Source organism: Armigeres subalbatus, chromosome 2, assembly GCF_024139115.2.
Source record: "Armigeres subalbatus isolate Guangzhou_Male chromosome 2, GZ_Asu_2, whole genome shotgun sequence".
Taxonomy (NCBI): Eukaryota; Metazoa; Arthropoda; class Insecta; order Diptera; family Culicidae; genus Armigeres; species Armigeres subalbatus.
In genome coordinates, this window is record NC_085140.1 from 264,532,521 (window position 1) to 264,547,257 (window position 14,737).

The 14,737-nt window shown below is 39.6% G+C and overlaps 1 long non-coding RNA gene across 1 annotated transcript; it reads left to right on the forward strand.

Annotated features, from left to right (window-relative positions):
• The first annotated feature begins 2,969 nt into the window (after nucleotides 1-2,969).
• On the forward strand, nucleotides 2,970-4,198 carry LOC134216280 (uncharacterized). The gene is made up of 3 exons (XR_009980590.1): nucleotides 2,970-3,482; nucleotides 3,543-3,678; nucleotides 3,747-4,198. It is a non-coding gene; the product is annotated as an uncharacterized LOC134216280 (long non-coding RNA).
• The last annotated feature ends 10,539 nt before the right edge of the window (nucleotides 4,199-14,737 follow it).

Below are 14,737 nucleotides of genomic sequence, written 5' to 3' on the forward strand. Positions count from 1 at the left end.
TACCATATGGTCACCCTACCCAGGGGAAACGATAGGTAAGGATTCTTTAAGCTGTTCAGCAAGCATAGAGGCATATGGAGACGCATGGTACATGGTACATTATGCGATGATTCATCTTGTGACTAAGTTTTTGATGCAAATTGCATCACACCTGTTTCTTTAAATAAATAAACAAGCGTGCAAGCATTTGTATGATACTTGTATTATGAGAAATCTGAACCTAATTGTATGTTGGGAAATACATGTTCTTGATTAACATGTCGAATACTGCGATCAAGAAATCTGTAGAATCATGATTTCAAACAGCAGGTTCCCGGGCGTCTCCTAGGCGATTTTCACAATTCTTTCACAGTTGTCTTAACCACCTCATCTAGTTTCTTGTAGTTTGCTAGTTAGTTGTTTTTTTAGGAATCCTCATTAGCCTTATTTGTTTTTGCTGGACCAGCTAGAGTATACAATAGGGTGGTTCAAAAAAATGATTTTGCTCCACAGCGCTCATCTGATTCTTTATCATGTTCTGAGTGTCCTCTGAAAATTTGAGCTCATTTGGATTAAAACTGATTTAGCACAAGCCGTTTCAAGTTTGCATGCAAATTAGTATGGGGATTTTTTTTTTCATTATACTGTTAATGACACTTCCCCATCAAGCGCATGTTAAAAGAAAACCTACATAGCTAAAAGGAATACTCAACAGCTTTCACTCAGTGAAAACCGCATCTCAATTAATCGTTCCAATAATTAGTAATCGAATTTAATCTATACCGTGGTTTTCTGGAGCTAATTGCATAACTCATCAACAGGCAACATTGCTGCTCGTGGCGCGAAAGATAGCACACACAAATTCAGGCTACTATGTTGCACTGCACATTTCAGTGATGCCCTCAAATAAGTTTAACGATCATGACTAAAGATTCGCAACCTGTCCTAAAATCGATTACTAATTATTGGGGCGATTATTCAACATTCCGTTTTCCATTGGGTGAAAGCTGTTGAGTATTCCCGAGCAGACGAAAATAGCTCAATAATATCAAATCTTGATAAGATATCAAAATGAGATATGGACATGATTGATATAAGAGATAAAAGATCAGACGACAATCTCAAAATTTTGCACTAAAATATCTTGAGGAGATCAACTTATGCTATTTGTAAGAAGTAATCAATATCATGTGCTATTGGCTTGTTCTTATCCATAACATATCTTGATATTGAAATGATATTTCGGTGCAAATTTGTGATATTCTTGCCTGCTCTTTTATATCTTATATCAATCAAGTCCATATCATGTTTTGTTAATCTGTTCATGGCTTCTGCCCGGGTTCCTTCAAGCTATGTAGGTTTTCTTTTAACCTGCGCTTGATGGGGAACGTCATTAACAGTATAATCTATATAATAAAAATGAAATGGTCTGTGTTCGTATCCGCATAACTCAAAAATGGCTGGATGGATTTTCTTCATTCCTTCAGCAAATATGTTCGCCATAGTTTTCGACAGGTTTATATGATTTTTCCTAAAGCTAAAATCACGAGTAAAGTTGAGTTAATCGTGAAAAACTAAAACTAAGACTCGTATAGAAATTTCGCATGGGCAGCTCAGAACGCACATTTTCGCCTACTATGCAGGACAACGTCTGCTGGGTCGACTAGTGAAAAAATAATGTCCCCCATACTAAATTGCATGCAAACTTGAAACGGCTTGGGCTAAATCAGTTTTAATCCAAATGAGCTCAAATTTTCAGAGGACACTCAGAACATGGTAAAGAATCAGATGAGCACTGTGGAGCAAAATCGATTTTTGAACCACCCTAGTATACAACACAGATCCCGATTTTCTTCTGCTACATCAGCTGGAGTGGGTCTCCAGTAGCCTTGCGAGCAAAGAATTCCAGCAAATCCATAGATGGCAAATTCGATTATCGCTCCATTCTACGATGTTTTCGGGTTTGAAACATTCTCGATGCTATTTTCCACACAAGATACATACTCATGTAATGACGGGAATAAAAAAGCTTTCAATTAATAACTGAGGAAATGCTAATAAAATACTAAGTTAAAAAACAGGCCAAGTTCCAGTTAGAATGTAGAGCCATTGAAGACGAAGAAGATCAACTGGAGAACAGATGTTTTAATTTAAAATGTAGGAAATTTCGATTTACCAAATTTAATATGAATAAAATTTACCGATTCAGAAGAACTTCATAACGGAGATCAACCCAGTATGTCATGACCATAGAAACTGGTTTCCAATCAGAATCAACCCAATATGTCCATTGCACATAATATGCAAGGGCTTTAGGGGCATTAGGGGCACTCCTGACAGAATCCATGTTTCAAAGTGCTTGCGTTTTCGCAGCAAAGCTAAATAAACAAAAATGACAGTTGGGCGCCGTCTCCGTATCGAGTGGTGTGCCCCCGGAAACGCGAGCACTTTGAAACTTGGATTCCGTGAGGAGTGTCCTTAGGGACTTGCAGGAACATGCTGGGCCGATTTCCATTATGAAGAAAATATTTTCAATCGAAAAGCATCGACCGAAAGGCAGTGGTGCGTGACTAAGAATGCCAATTTAAATCTCTTTCTCGCTTCTCTCGCTTTCGATCGTACATTTCCCGACTTGAGAGCGACTTCAAGGACGACCCTAAGCAGTTTTGGTCTTATTTGCGAAATCGAACGACTATTCGTGGGATTCCTCAAACAGTAAACTATCTCGAAGTTTCAACCTTTTCTCGCCATTCTTTCAAGATATGTTAAGTAATAACTCACCGCCTTTGTCTGAAGGATACTTGAATGGTCTGCGGGAGTTCGATCTTAACATTCCGTTGAATGTTTTTGGAGTACGTGACATATGCAAAGCACTCCAAGAAGTTGATAGATCTAAAATACCTGGATCGAACAAGCTTACACCATTCATCAAAAATTGTGTGCACACGCTTGCTCTTCCTACGCCGCTGCTGTTCAATCACTTCACAGCAAAAAAAATATTAATATGCGGTGATGTAACTTGCTGAAACGTACCTTAAAAATTGACGTAATAAGTGATTTTACGTAGTTTTACGTCACATTGACTCTTTATTACATTTTTCACTGTATTACTGGAACGAGAAAAATCATTTTTCAGTTACATGCATTCAACATAAAATTACCTATCTAATAACGTATTTCAATACATCCTAAATGATGCACATCATGCTCTCCCAAAATAAAATTTAATGTTACACCCAAAATAGGCAAAAACAAGAAATCAGCGTAATATTACACCATAATTAGTGATATCACTTCATAAAACATGGAACAGCATGTCAACAAAGCAAGCTTCCCGCTAACCGTCAGTCCAATTTTTTCTCCGTTCCACTCGCATCGAGAAATTGTTTTCGTGAAGTGTCATTTGTTTAATTCAGCAATTGAATTACTTTTTCGGTATAAATATAGTGTTTGAATAAATTTGAAAACAGTGTCCGTCACGGATTGAACAAATCTTTCACTGGGTGAGTTTTGCTTGACGTTTAACTCCTACTTTGGGTAAACATTTTCAAAACAATTTTCAGAAGTCCTTTTTGAATGTGAACCGCAAACAAAGGATGCAGTGGAGCGATGAAAAAGCACATAATGGAGAGGATGCGAAGATTCTGCAGATTCGTTCCTACCCATGGTGAATCGGCATTTGAAAATTAAATTGAGCAGGTAAGTTGCTGATCGATAATGTTTCTGATCACCAGACGGATATTTGTACGTGATGTTATTATTGACAGAAACAAAATTTTCGGCGTTTCTCGGAAGTGGAAACTGTCGGGATCATGTCCCCTTTTCTTGAAAGCATGCTGGATGTTGGAGGAGGATGCCGGTTGAGGTCCCATCCAAGATGAAGCTGATAGAGCACTTTGAACGGATCAGAGTCGAAGCAGGTGAGGCTTTCAAAGCTCCAAGGGATGAAAAAAAAAAACTATTTCCGTTGATACTGATCAGTTAATAATTAATTAACAGAAGAATAAAGGGAATGAATAGTGCGGCAACTAGCAGTAGAGGAGTGAATGCCAAATGGCTATTTTACGCTAGTAAAATAATAAGTTGATAAAATTAGGAAAAATATTAGAAATCGAAAATAAATACAGGAAATTAAATATAAGAAATTTCAAATCGAACGTTATAAATTAAACATGAAAAACTAAAATTAAGAGCTGAAGATGAATGATAGTCCAATTTAAACATTTGAGAAGTTAATAAATTTATTAAATTGCTAATTTCAGTTCGAAAACACAAAAAATCAAAAATTTAAAAATGTAAAAAAAATAATTTGAAAATTTAATAATAAATTTTAAATTTCAAATGTTGAAAACTTAAAATTTTGCAGATTTGAAAATTCATACATTTAAAAATTTAAAGTTTAAAAAAAAATAATTTTTTATTTTAAAATTTTGAAAGTTTAATAAAAAAAATAATAACATTAGAACTTCAAAAATCAACAAATTCAAAAATTTTAAAAATTGAGAACTTCAAAATTAGAAAATTTATTAATTTAAAAATTTAAAACTTTTAAAATTTAAAAATTTAAAAATTTTAAAAATTTTAAATTTTATTTTTTGAAGGTTTAAAAATTTTGAAATTTAAAAATTTTAAAAATTAGGGATTTAAAATAAATTAAAATTTTAAAATTTTTAAAATTGGAATTCCTGCAGAAGTTCCTCCAGGAATTGCTCCAGAAATTCCTCCGAGAATTTCTCCGGAAGTTTCTCCAGGAATCTCCGGTTAATCCTCCAAGAATTCCTTAGGAAGTTCCTTGAGTAATTTCTGCGGAAGTTCCTTGAGGAATTCCTGTGAAAGTTCCTCTAGAGATTCCTACGGTAGCTCTTCCAAGAATTCCTTCCAGGAGTTGCTCCGGAAGCTCGTTCAGGAATTTTTCAGGAAGATCCTCTATGTTGCTCCAGGAGTTCCTTTGGAAGTTCCTCCAGAAATTCCTGTGGAGTTCCAGCGGATGATCCTCATAGAATTCCTGTAAAACTTCCTCTAGGATTTGCTGCAGAAGTTCCTCCAAGAATACCTCCAGAAGTCCTTCAGAAAATTCCTCGGATAGTTCCTTCAAGGATTCCTCCGGACATTCTTCCAGAAATTTCTGCGGAAGTTCTTTCAGTAATTTCTGCGGCGGTTCCACCAGGAATTCCTACCGAAGTTCCTTCAGGAAATCCTGCGGAATTACCTCCAGAAATTCCTGCTGAAGTTCTTCCTCCAGGAATTGCTCCAGAAGTTCTTCCAGGAATTCCTCTCGAAGTTCTTCCAGGAAATGCTCTGGAAGTTCTTCCAGGAATTTCTCCTTGAGTTCCTCCAGGAATTCCTCTGGTAGTTCCTCCAGGAATTCCTGCGGTAGTTCCTCCAGGAACTTCTCTGGAAGTTCCTCCTAGAATTACTCAGGAAGTTCCTCCAGTATTTCCTGGAAGTTCCTTCAGGAATTCCTCTGGAATTTCCTCCAGTAATTTTTGCGGAAGTTCCTCCAGGAATTGCTCCCAAAGGTCCTCCAGGAATTTCTCCACAAGTTCCTCCAGGAATTTCTCTGGAAGTTCCTCCTAGAATTCCTCAAGAAGTTCCTTCAGGAATTCCTACGGAAGTTCCTCCAGGAAATCCTGCGGAAGTTTCTCCAGGATTTTTTCCAGGAATTGCGCTGGAAGTTCTTCCAGGAATTTATCCGGAAGTTCCTCCAGGAATTCCTCCGCTAGTTCCTCCAGGAATTCCTGCGATAGTTCCTCCAGGAATTTCTCTGGAAGTTCCTCCTAGAAGTCCTCATGAAGTTCCTCCAGTATTTTCTGCGGAAGTTCCTCCATTAATTGCTCCCGAAGGTCCTCCAGGAGTTCCTTCGGCAGTTCGTCTAGGAAGGTTCCTCCAGGAGTTCCAGCAGAAGATCCTCATAGAATTCCTGTAGAACTTCCTCTAGGATTTGCTGCACAAGTTCCTCCAAGAATACTTCCAGAAGTCCTCCAGAAAATTCCTCGGATAGTTCCTCCAAGGATTCCTCCGGAAATTCTTCCAGAAATTTCTGCGGAAGTTTTTTCAGGAATTTTTGCGGAAGTTCCTCCAGGAATTCCTACGTAAGTTCCTCCAATACATTCTGCGGAAGTTCCTCCAGAAACTTCCAGTAAATCCTGCAAACATTGCTCCAGAAGTTCTTCCAGGAATTCCTCCAAGAATTGCTCCGGAAGTTCTTCCAGCAATTTTTCCGAAAGTTCCTCCAGTAGTTCCTCCAGGAATTCCTCTGGGAGTTCTTCCTAGAATTCCTCAGGAAGTTCCTCCAGTAATTTCTGCGGAAGCTCCTCCAGGAATTGCTCCAGAAGTTCTTCCAGGTATTCCTCCTGAAGTACCTACAGAAATTTCTGCGGAAGTTCCTCCAGGAATACTTTCGGAAGTTCTTCCATTAAGTTCCAACAAATTCTTCCAGGATTTCATCCGTTTCTTTAGTCAGGACTTCATCGGTATGTTCCTCCAGGTTTTTTTTTCAGGAATTTCCTCTAGGGTACAGAGTTTCATTCAAGTACTCTTAATAAATTTCCTCGTGTACTCTATAGAAACACCTTGGAAAATTACATGGAATTCCTGTACATAAACCTCCCACTACACTCCCGTAATTCTTCCATAGATTCTACAGAAAATCGTTAAGAAATCCTTAAAAAATCTTTAAAAAATATCTTCAAATTTTGTTTTTTTAGCTCTTAATTTTTAGCTCCTAATATTCCTTCAGAAAGTTTGTATCTACGGATTTTTTCTAACATTCCAGTACATTTTTCTAGAAACGATTTTTTTTGTAATTTTTACATTTTAAAATACAAAATTTTTTAAATTTGAAATTTTTTAAGTTTAAATTTTAAAATTTTATAGAATAGAATTTTCAAATCTTTAAATTTTAAAATAATCTATGGAAGAATTCCCGGAGTTGAGTGGGAGGTAGATTTATAGGATTTCCATATAACTTTCCAATGTGTTTCTATAGAGAATACGAGGTAATTTATAAAGAGTACTTAAAGAAATTTCTGGGGCCTAGAGGAATTTCTGTACCACAAAGCAATTTTCGAGGAAATTCCAGAAAAATTCATGGAAGAATATCCCGATTAAAAAACGGATGAAATCCTGGAATAACTTCTGGAGAAATTCGTGGAGTAACTTCCGACGGCATTCCTGGAGGAACTTCCGTGGAGATTGTGGAGGTATTTCAGGATTCCTGGTGGAACTCCCGAGGTAATTGCTGGATGAACTTCCACAGGAATTCCTGAAGGAACTTCCGCAACTATATCTGAAAAAAATTACGAAGGAATTGCTGGAGGAGCTTCCGCAGGAACTCTTGGAGGAACTTCCGCAGGAATTCCTGAGGAACTTCTGCAGAAATTACTGGAGGAACTTCCTGAGGAATTCTAGGAGGAACTTACAGAGAAATTCTTGGATAATTTACCAGAGGAATTCCTGGAGGACCTTCCGGAGAAATTTCTGGAGGAAGTTCTGGAGAAATTTCTTAAGGAACTTCGGGAGCAATTTCTGGAGCAATGTCTGGAGGAACTTCCAGAAAAATTCCTGGAAGAACTTCTGGTGCAATTCCTGGAGAAACTTTCGCAGGAATTTCTGAAAGAACTTCAGCAGGAATTCCTGGAGGAACTTCGCACGATTTCTTGGAGGAAATTCCGTAGGAACTTCCGCAGAAATTACTGGAGGAATTTCCGGAGGAATTCTAGGAGGATATTCCAAAGAAATTCCTGGAGGAGCTTCCTGAGGAACTCCTGGAGGACCTTCGGGAGCAATTTCTGAAAGAACTTCCTGAGGTATTCTAGGAGAAACTTTCAGAGGATTTCCTTGAGGAACTTCCGGAAAAATTTCTGGAGGAATTTCCGGACAAATTCCTGGAGGAGCTTCCGGAGAAATTCCTGAAAGAAATTCCGGATAAATTCCTGGAGGATCTTCGGTCTTCCTGGAGGAACTTCCTGAGGAACTCCTGGAGGACCTTCGGGAGCAATTCCTGAAAGAAATTCTTGAGGAATTCTAGGAGGAACTTCCTGAAGAATTCTAGGAGGAATTTTCAGAGGAACTTCCGGAGAAATTTCTGGAAGATCTTCGGAAGCGATTGTTGGAAGTACTTCCGGAGAAATACCTGGAAGAACTTCTGGAGCAATTCCTAGATGAATTTCCGGAGGAATTCCTGGAAGAATTTCAGCAAGAATTCCTGGAGGAACTTCCGTAGGATTTCCTGGAGGAACTTCCGTAAAAATTGCTGGAGGAACTTTCGTAGGAATCCCTGAAAGAACTGTTGCAGAAATTGCTAGAAGAACTTCCAGAGGATTACTTGGAGGAATTATAGAAGGAATTTTCTGGAGAATTTCTGGAGGTATTCTTCGAGGAACTTCTGCAGCAAATCCTAGAGGGCGTTCTTCAGGAATTCCATGAGTATCTTCCGCTGGAACTCCTGGAGGATCTTCCAAAAGAATTCCTGGAGGAACTTCTTGAGAAACTCCTGGAGGAACTTCCGTGGGAATTTCGGGAGGAACTTCCGCGGAATTTACTGGAGGAACTTCCTGAGGTATTCCTTAAGGAACTTCCGCAAGAATTCCTGGATGAACTACCGGAGGAACTCCTAGTGGAGCTTCTGGAGAAATTTCTGGAGGAACTACTGGAGAAATTCTTGGAAAAAATCCGGATCAATTCCTGAAGGAACTTCTGCAGGAATTCCTGGAAGAACTTCAGCAGGAATTTCTGGAGGAACTTTCGCAGGAATTCCTGAAAGAACTTCCGCAGAAATTGCTGGAAAAACTTCCGAAGGAATGCTTGGAGGAACTATCGGAGGAATTTTCAGGAGGACTTCTGGAGGTATTCTTAAAGGCACTTCTGCAACAAATCCTAGAGCAAGTACTACAGGAATTCCATGAGGATCTTCCGCTGGAACTTCTGGAGTATCCTTCACAGGAATTCCTGGAGGAACTTCCAAAGGAACATACGGAGGAAATCCTAGAGGAACTTCTTGAAAAATTCCTGAGCGAACTTTCAGCAACTCCTGGAAGAACTTCCTGGAAGAAATCCTGCAGGAGCTACCGCTGGAATTTCTGGAGGAACTTTCACAGGACTTCCTCAAGGAACTTCCGCAGGAATTCCTGGAGGACCTTCCGCAGAAATTATTCGAGAAGCTTCCTAAGGAATTCTTGGAGGATTAACCGGAGGAATTCCTGGAGAAATTCCTGGAGGAACTTCTGGTGCAATTACTGGAGGATCTTCCAGAGGACTTCCTAAAGGAACTTCGAGAGGAAATTCTCGAGAAACTTTGGGAGCAATTCCTTGAAGAACTTCCGCAGGAACTTCTGCAGGAATTCCTGGAAGAACTTCCTCTGGAATTCCTGGAGGAGCTTCCGCAGGAATTCATTGAGGAACTGTTACACGATTTCTTTGAGGAACTTCCGCAGGAATTCCTGAAGGATCTTCCGGAAGAACTTCCAGAGGAATTTTCTGGAGGAATTTTCCGGGAGAATTCTTGGATAAACCTCCGAAGGTATTCATTGAGGAACTTTCGGAGGAACTCTTGGAGGAACATACGGAGAATTCCTATAAGAACTTCTCAAAAAAAAAACCTTGAGAAACTTTCGGAGCAATTCCTGAAGGATCTTTCGCAGGAATTCCTGGGGCAACTTCGGAAGGAATTATTGACGGAACTTCCGCAGGAATTTCATTTCTGGAGGAATTCTTAGAGGAACTTCCGGAGGACTTCCTGGGGAAACTCCTGTAAGAATTTCTTAAAGAACTCTTTGAGGAATTTCTCTAGGATTTATTGGAGGAATTTATGTAGAAACTTCTGAAGGAATTTTCGAAGATAGTATTGTGGGCGTTTCCGGAGTAATTCCTAAAAGTATTTTTGGAGAAAATGGTGGAAGCATTTTTATACAGTTTTGGAGTACAATTTTTGGAGTATTTTCCAGATGAATGCCTGGAGGATTTCCGGGAGTATATTTTGAAAAAAAAATCCTAACGGTCTTCCCTTGAGAACTCTTGGAAGAATTTCCGAAAAAAAACTCCTGGAGAACTTTTCAGAGGAATTCCTGGCGGAGTTTCAGGAGGATTTTCTGATAGACCTTCCAGAGTGAAGGAATTGCCGAAGATATCCTCAAAGAAATTTACGAAGGAACTCCTGGAGGAATTTCCGAAGGATTTCCTGTAGAAATTTCCTAAGGAATTTCTGAAAAAAAATCCGGAAGAACTTTCGGAGCGATTCCAGGACTGCTCCTGGAGGTATATCGGAAGCAGTTTTGGTGTAACTTCCGAAGGAACTCCTGGGGGAATGTTCTCAAAGACTCCTTGAGAAGTTTCCGGAAGATCTTCTGGCGAAATTTCGGGAACTCCTGAGAGCAATTCAGGAGAAATTCTTGGAAGCGTTTCCACTCCTGAAGTAATACTTGATGGAACTCTTGAAGGAGTTCTCTGATGAACTCTTGGTGGATTTTTTGTTAGAACTCCTGCATTCCCTGGAAGAATTACCGAAGGAAGTGCTGGGGGAATTATCGGATGAACTTCTGGATGACGTTCCGAAAGAACTCGTGAAGGAATTTTGGGAGACAAGACGAGCCAGCCTTGGGCTGAAAGTCTCACTAATAAAGAAAAACAAAGAATTTTTTTTTTTGGGAGGATCTATAGGAGAAATTGCCGGAGAAAACCAAATAAACCAAATATGTACTGACAAAAAATGTTCAATGTATAAAATAAATCCACACTTACCCCGCCAACCCATCACTGCTGGCTAGAAATATTCTATCACGCTGCCGACAATTTTTCTATCGGCGCACAGGTCTACTAAAAATCCAAAAATCTTAAAATAATTGTGAAAATGGAAAATCTAAGAATTTTTTTTGACAGTCCAAAACCGAAAATATACCGGAAAGGCAATATTTCATACAATACTTTTACTACTTCCAAAAATTCTTTGTTATATTGATACAAATTCAATTATTTATTTTGTTATATTGACGAGCAAAATTATAAAGAATAAACTGAAGTTAAACTTAAAAAAAAGGATTTTGACATCATGAAAGAAAACTCCCGAACACCCCTAATTCAGCCGCCGAATACGAGGTTTCTGCTGGCTGATTATTACGTCGTTTTCCCCATTACGTCGTATATATTACGTCTTACATCGTTTCATATTGGCTTCAAAATACCAATTACATCATTTTTGTTACACCAAACATATGTAATAATACACGCGATTTACGACGGCGATGATGTGCATCAAATCTGATGTGATATTACAAATTTTTTTTTGCTGTGTTGCTTATGGAAAGTTCTTTCCTTTCAAGATGGAAAGAGGCGTTAATTTCACCTATCCATAGATCTGGAAATGTACATGACGTTCGAAATTACTGAGGGATTTCCATCAAGTTGTCTTCCGGAAGTTTTTGAGAGCATGGTGCTGAATTTCTTGTGCCTGGCGGTCACAGCAAAAAAAAAAATTGTAATATCACATCGGATTTGATGCACATCATCGCCGTCTTAAACAGAATGTGATATAACATCAGTTTTGTGTAAAACAAAAGTGACGTACTTGGCATTTCTTCCTCTAAACAAAGGGATGTAAGCGATTTTCGACGTAATAACAAAAACGATGTAGAAAGCAGCCGGCAGAAGGCACGCTTTCGGCGACTGGGATAGGGGTGTTCGGGAATTTTCTTTTATGCTTTCAAAATACATTTTGAAGAAATGTAACGCATTATTTTATTTCTCAATATGTTGTACAGCAATTTAAAGTATAACAAAACTTTTTTTTTCTCGTTACTTTACGGTTTTTGTTTTTGGTATTTTTATATTCAGATTTTTACAAGTTAATTTTTAATAGGTCTTTGCGTCGATTAAACTAATGTCGGCGGCATGACAGATCACATTTATTCGATGGCGTGGCGGAGTAATGCCGCCTACATTCGACGGCAGCTTGGATCGGCGTGAACTTATTCAATCAAATTTAAAAATTAGACCTGCGCGCCGATTAACACTACGAATACCGTGATAAAATTACTAACGCGGACTACCGTGATCATAAAATCACGGGAACTAATTTTCAAACAGCTGGTTACCAGGCGTCTTTTGACCGATTTTTACAATTCTTTTACAGATGTCTTATCCATCTCATCTAGTTTTATTATACTGGTGAGTTATGATTCTAGGGATGCTCATTTTTTCCCTAGAGGGGCGTGAGTAAGGATGTTATTTTCAAAATATAGTAAAATTTTCTTCACATTACTTTACATAACACTATTCTAGTATTGACCATACTATGTGTGAACAATATGCTTTTTTGGACATCCCTAGCGACCCAAAAATGACCTCTGTGACTGATGAAAGATGATATGCAAATTTTGCCGAAGAAAACTACGGAAACCCATGTCAATGAACCCGTCATGTCCATGTCAGTTCGTAAAGGCAATATGTACGACATTACACTCAGTTGTGTCCAAACCGGATGTTCTAGGTTCTCCAAACTGTTCTGGTGTTGGGATCAATGCGTCTACCAGGTCAACTGCGCTCGATAGCTATCAGAAATTAACCAGTCAAGCCCATACAAGTCCTTAGCGCCCACGCGTAAGATTGGCACCTCAGATCTACCCACACCAGATGTTCTAGGCTCTCCAAACTGTTCTGGAGTTTGGATCAATGCGTCTTCCAGGTCAACTGCGATCGACAGATATCTGCGATCAACCAGTCATGATCATAAACGTCCTTAGAGCCCACGCGTATGATTTGCAACTCAGATATACCCAAACGATATTCTAGGTTCTCCACTAGGACTGTTCTGGAGTTTGGATCAATTGGAATACCAGGTCAAATGCGTTCGATAGCTATCTGAAATTAACCAGTCATGTCCATTAAAGTCCGTAGAGCTCACGTATATGATTTGAACCTCAGATATATCCACACCGGATATTCTTGGTTCTCCAAACTGTTCCGGAGTTTAGCTCAATGTGTCTACCAGGTCAACAGCGCTCGATAGATATCTGAGATCAACCAGTCATGACCATACAAGCGTATGATTTGCAACTTAGATATGTCCAAACCAGATGTTCTAGACTCTCCAATGTGTTCTGGAGTTTGGATCAATTGATCTACAAGGCAAACTGAGCTCGATAGCTATCTAAAATCAACCAGTCAAGCCCACACGAGTCCGTAGAGCCTACGAGTATAATATGCAACTCAGAAATACCCACACCAGATATTCTAGGCTGTCCAAACTGTTCGGGAGTTTGGATCAATTGGTCTACCAGGTCAACTGTGCTCGATAGCTATCTGAAATGGACCAGGCATGTCAATTAAAGCCGCGAATGATTTGCAACTCAGTTATTTCTCAACCAGATGTTCTAGGTTCTCACTATTCTAAAGTTTGAATAAATTGGTCTACCAGGTCAACTGCGCTCGATAGCTATCTGAAATTCACCAGTCAAGCCCATACAAATCCTTAGAGCCCATGCGAACGTTATTCCACTCAGTTTTTTTCGAACCAAATATTCTTGGTACTCAAAACTATTCCGGTCTTTGAATCTGTTGGCCTACCAGGTCAACTGCGCTCGATGCAAATCTGACAGCAAACATAATATACATACAAATACTGAAAGAACACGCGTATGATTTGAAGCTCAGTAATACCCGGAACAAATGTTCTATATTTTCCAAATTGTTCTGAAATCCCTCCCGGAATACCTCCAGAAAGTCCTCCAGGTATTCGTCCGGAAGTTGTTCTCCAAGAATTCCTTTGGAAGTTGCTCCCATTGGAATATCAGGAATTTCCGGAAGAATTCCTGGATGATTTTCCGGAGAAATTCCTCCAGGAAATCCTTCGGAAGTTCCTCCAGGAATACTTCCGGAAGTTCCTCCAGGAATTCCTCCGGAAATTCCTTCAGGAATTCCTCCGAAAATTTCTCCAGGAATTCTTCGGGAAGTTCCTCCAGTAATTCCTCAGGAAGTTTCTTCAGCAATTCCTCAGGAAGTTTCTTCAGGAATTCGTCGGGAAGTTTCTTCAGGAGTTTCCAGGAAGTTATTCCAGGAATTCCTCCGGAAGTTCCTTCAGGAATTCCTCGGGAAGTTCCTTCAGGAATTCCTCGGGAAGTTCCTTCAGGAATTTCTCCGAAAGTTTCTCCAGGAATTCCTCCGGTAAGCCCTCCCGGAGTTTCTCCGGTAAGTCCGATGGTGATCGGTGGCGGCGGCGTGAATTGATTTCAAACGTAAAAAATTCTCAAGAGTTTCTTCGGACGTTCCGCAACTAGTTCGTTGGGAAGTTCATCAAGAAATTCCTCCGGAAGTTTCGTCAGCAATTCCTCCAGAAGTTCCTTCAGAAATTCATCCGAAAGTTAATTCAGGAATTCATCCGAGAATTTCTCCAGGATCTCGTCCGGAAATCCGCCAGTAGTTCGTTCGGAAATCCTCCGGGAGTTCCTCAGAGAATTCATACGGAATTTCCTCTGGATGTTCATCCAGGAATTCCACCGGAAATTCACCCATGAGTTCACCTCCAGGAATTCCTCCGGAAGTTCCTCCAGCAATTCCTTGGGAAGTTCCTCCAGAAGTTCTTCCGAAAGTTCCTTCAGGAATTTCTCCGGAAGCTCCTCCTAACATTACCTCAAAGACTTCTCCGAAGGTTCCTTTTTAAATTCTTCTGAAAGATTCTTCAGGAATACCTCCGTACGTACAAGCGTTCTTCCGCGAATTCCTCGGGCAACTCCTCCAGAAGTTCCTCCAAAAATCCTTTCGAAGTTGT